This window comes from Ambystoma mexicanum, chromosome 5p (assembly GCF_040938575.1).
Source record: "Ambystoma mexicanum isolate Mex_15411 chromosome 5p, UKY_AmexF1_1, whole genome shotgun sequence".
Lineage (NCBI taxonomy): Eukaryota > Metazoa > Chordata > Amphibia > Caudata > Ambystomatidae > Ambystoma > Ambystoma mexicanum.
Window position 1 is genome coordinate 719,095,643 of NC_090930.1, and position 4,067 is coordinate 719,099,709.

Sequence of the window (4,067 nt, forward strand, 5' to 3'; positions counted from 1 at the left end):
AGGCTCTAGGACGTGTTGCTTCGAGAGTTTATTAATCTCCTCCTCCACCTGCCTTTGGATATTAATGGGTATGCCCCTGGATTGTTGGGCGACCAGTTTGACCTCTGGATTGATCTGGTGTTGGACTTTGCGATTTATCAGCTTTCCCATCCCTTTGAACAGATTTTGAAAAGCTGCTTCAATGTCTTCAGGTCTTGCAAAATATTTATGGGCCATCAATTGATATAGGATGTGTACTAGGCCCATTTCCACAGCAGTTTTAAAGCTAAGTATGCAGCCGCTGTTCACTTCCGTCTTGAGAACATGCAGTTGGATTTTTGCTGCATGGGCCTTATGCGTGCACATGGCGGAGATTACGCCTTTGCATGGCAGTGGCGTGGTGGAGCCGTATGGGTAGATATATCGACGGTGGACTTCTTGAGCTTTGGTGCCTTCATGAGGGTGTTGAATGCCTCTTCACTGATGATGTTAACCGTGACTCCAGTGTCTATTAGGAAGTCCAGTGGCGTGTTGTTGACTTGTAGCATCAGGACCAGGCAGTGCTGGGTTGCCGTGCTGTTGTTTAAAGCCCACACATATCCCCTTTTCCTCTGGTCTATGCTCGATGAGGGCGAGTCACTGCAAGACGGTGACCTCATATCAATGTAGCGGATGTAGCGTCTGCGGCCACTGCGCTTGGGGCAATCGGACGGCCTATATTCCTCTTGTGTGTATGATTTTCTGTGGTCGCGCTCGTCACGTCGCTACCATTGTGGGTCAGTGTCTGGTGCGCCTTTCCGGGGGATTGGCAGTGCTGGTCTCCTTCGTTCTCTGAGACTTCTCCGGCTGCTAAGGTGAGTGGGCGCATTCTTGCACACAGCCCTGAAGTGATCATCACCACCACACGAGGCACACTTCTGCCCAAGGGCGGGGCAGTCACCGGTGTGAGGGTATTCGTACCCACATCTGTAGCATGTGGCTTCCGTGCATCTGGGCGGTTGATTCGGTGTGGTGAAGAGTTTGTTGATGGCGTCTGGTTCGGGGGTCTTTGGCTGTAGTGTAACTTTGCCTAGGCTGTCCAGTTGTGATTCAACCGCCGCCTCCATGCGTGCTAGAGCTAGAATTTCTTCCAGCGACAGCTGTTTCTGCAGTAGTTTGTTTCGGAACGACTGGGAGTTAGAACAAGCTATGACCTGGGATCATAGGGCTTCCTCATTTGAATATTGATGGAATTCACAGTGTTTTAATTTGATTGTTAGCTTCATCACGAAATTGTCCAGGGATTTCTCCCTTGTCTTAGCGTGTAGTATGAAAAACATGCCTTTCATAGTTGGCATTGGTATGGGGTGTGAAATATTAAGATAATTTGGTGTGCAGGTCGTGATAAGATGCAGTGTCGAGGTTGATTAAGTCTCGTAGCCAGGTCGTCCATCAGGGGCCTAGGTTGCTGGTGTTGCGTATGTCGAACGCTTGAGGCAGGTGCAGTACTTGGGAACCTCCACTGGAGGGGGGAACCTGTCCTGACGGCCCTCCACCGGACGTGGATGTGACATCTTCATCCGGCATGGCTCACGGCCTGATTGCTGTAGGGGAGGGTACTGGTGGCCTGTTGGTGTTTGGTTTGCGTCCCCTAAATACCTCAAACTGAGACACTTTTATCATACCATGGGGATTAATCCTATATTGAAGTACTCTTCGCAGTAACGCTCTTTGCCAATTTTAATTAACACTCACTGACATTCTTATACCATCCATGGTCGTCCTGTTAAACCTCTCAACACAACCATTACTCTGTGGAAGATGTAATGTATTCCTCTTATGTTTCACTCCCACACAATTCAACCAACATCTGAAACTCTCTTTACATGAACTGAAGTCCAGTGTCACTCAATATCTTGGAAGGTTAAACCTTCTGTCCAAAATACACTCTCCAAGAACTTTATCATGTTTCCCATCATCACCTCTCTCCATATTCCTGCCTCTGGCCATTTTGACAGTAAATCCATCACAATGATGACATAACTAACATACGCACCTGCAAAATTCTTAGGAGGGGTCTTCGCCTCTAATACTTCATCCCTGTCTTTGTATTCTCCACATTCTTTAACCTGACATTTAATGAATTCACCCATTTCTGGCTGCCAAAAATCTGTCCTTATAACAGACTTTATCCTGGAAATTCCCATATGCCCTTCATGGCCTAACTTCACCACGACCTCTCTCATCCCATCAGGAACAAATAACCTTTGACCCCTACAAACATGTTCTCCCTCAATACTTAATTAATCTCGCACTCGCTTAAACTTGGACTCCCACGTATCTTTCCCAATAAGCGTGTAGTCTGCACCACTGTCAATCAGCATAAGAATGTCAACTTCATTCACCTTAATTACTGACCTGGCCATTAATGGTAACAGCTGCACAATGATGCAAAAAGGTTTATCTATGCACAAGCCGAAACTGTTGACTCTGATAAAGCTTGTGTTTAATAGGGCAATTTGCTTATGAATCAAGTGGCCGAAGGCACACCTGCTTAAGACATTTTTATTACACAGGTAGCTCATTTACAGCTCCAAGTACACCATTAACTCTCAGAAGGCTTGTTTGAAGAAACACTGGCAGGCACTTCCAGCACAAAGTTTGATTTTAAGGATTGATAAAGCGAGCTGTAAGAGATCCCCGCAGGGTGTGTTTTGGGTGGGGAGAGGCAGGAAGCGGTGGAAATGGCCATAGGGCTCAGCCTGGCATGGGTAGACAATGGGTGGGTAAAAAAAGCAAACAACGCCTACAAGCATTGTGTCCCTCCTCATGTGCCATCTCCCCTCATCTGTGCTCCAATGCAATAGTGCCAGCTGTAGGTGGCGATAAAGCAATACCTTATAGCCAAAACCTACAAGTGACCAGCTTGTCAGAGGTAGTAGCCATGTTGCAGACTTGCGGTCCCTCACTCTTGCACTGGCACATTGTAGAAGCGTGCTGGCGGATGAACCTAGTAATTTCCTGGCAATCCCTGGCAACGGCTGAATTCATGAACATTTGTTGGCAAGCCCTAGCAATGTTGCGAGTACTTGGCCTTTTTACATATGAACACATCGGACCATATCATGCAAACGCCTGGCAATGATGTTAGCGGATGTCATATAATCAGTGCCGTTGCTCACGGGGGCCTAAGGTGGGAGCTGGGGGGCCTGGGCCCCCCTCTGAAATCCTGGTCCCCCCTACCTAAGGCGAGCAGTGACTGTGTTCTCTGTTTGTGGTGTTATTTGTCACACTCACTAAGGCAAATGTCTGTATATCACACGGCAAATACCCTCCTTTTGTCTCAAAGCTAGCAGTGATCTTGGTATGCATTCTGGCATCGGTATGAACATGAGCACAAGCCACTTCTCAGGTGTTCCTGCCCGGCTACTGCACAGCAACTGCCATAGTGTACAGAGCAGCTTGCAGCCCCTCCCATCAGTATGTAGCACAAGAAACTACTAATGATGGGCCATTAGTCACTGAATGGTTTCTGCCTGCATTCTGATGGCAGGGGAGGAGCAGTGCGGTGTGGGTAGGTGTTGCACAAAAGCCTCTCTGCGGGAGTGCTTTTGACGTCGCACATTATCTTTCATAGCCCCCCCACACTTTTGTCTGTGCCCCCCCACCCTACTTTTGTCTTTGGTCCCCTCTGTGCCCCTCCTAAATGTGTTTCCTGGCAACGCCACTGCATATAATGGATAAAACTGGCAAATGGTGATGGATAGTAAATGAAAACGAATGACTTTGTGATGCAAACCTAAGTAGGGCAGCCGTAAAAGGTCGGTCAGTACAGTCGGTCCGGAAGAAAAGTGAGCCACATCACGACCACAAGGGGGTGTCTTTTGTATTCGAAAGATCCACGAACAATACAAAAAACACAACTGTTATGATTTGGAGAAAACAAGAGTAGAACTCCGTTTTCCAAACAAAAGGACCCAGTAAACATTCAAGCCAGCACTCATGTTTTAGAGGAAAATAAATATATACCAGAAGTGGGGCTCGAACCCACGCGGACAAACGTCCATTGGATCTTAAGTCCAACGCCTTAACCACTCGGCCATCCTGGT

At 47.6% G+C, this 4,067-nt stretch overlaps 1 non-coding gene across 1 annotated transcript; it reads right to left on the bottom strand.

Moving 5' to 3' along the window:
* Nucleotides 1-3,984: 3,984 nt before the first annotated feature.
* TRNAL-UAA (transfer RNA leucine (anticodon UAA)) lies at nt 3,985-4,067 on the bottom strand. The gene has a single exon. It is a non-coding gene; the product is annotated as a tRNA-Leu (tRNA).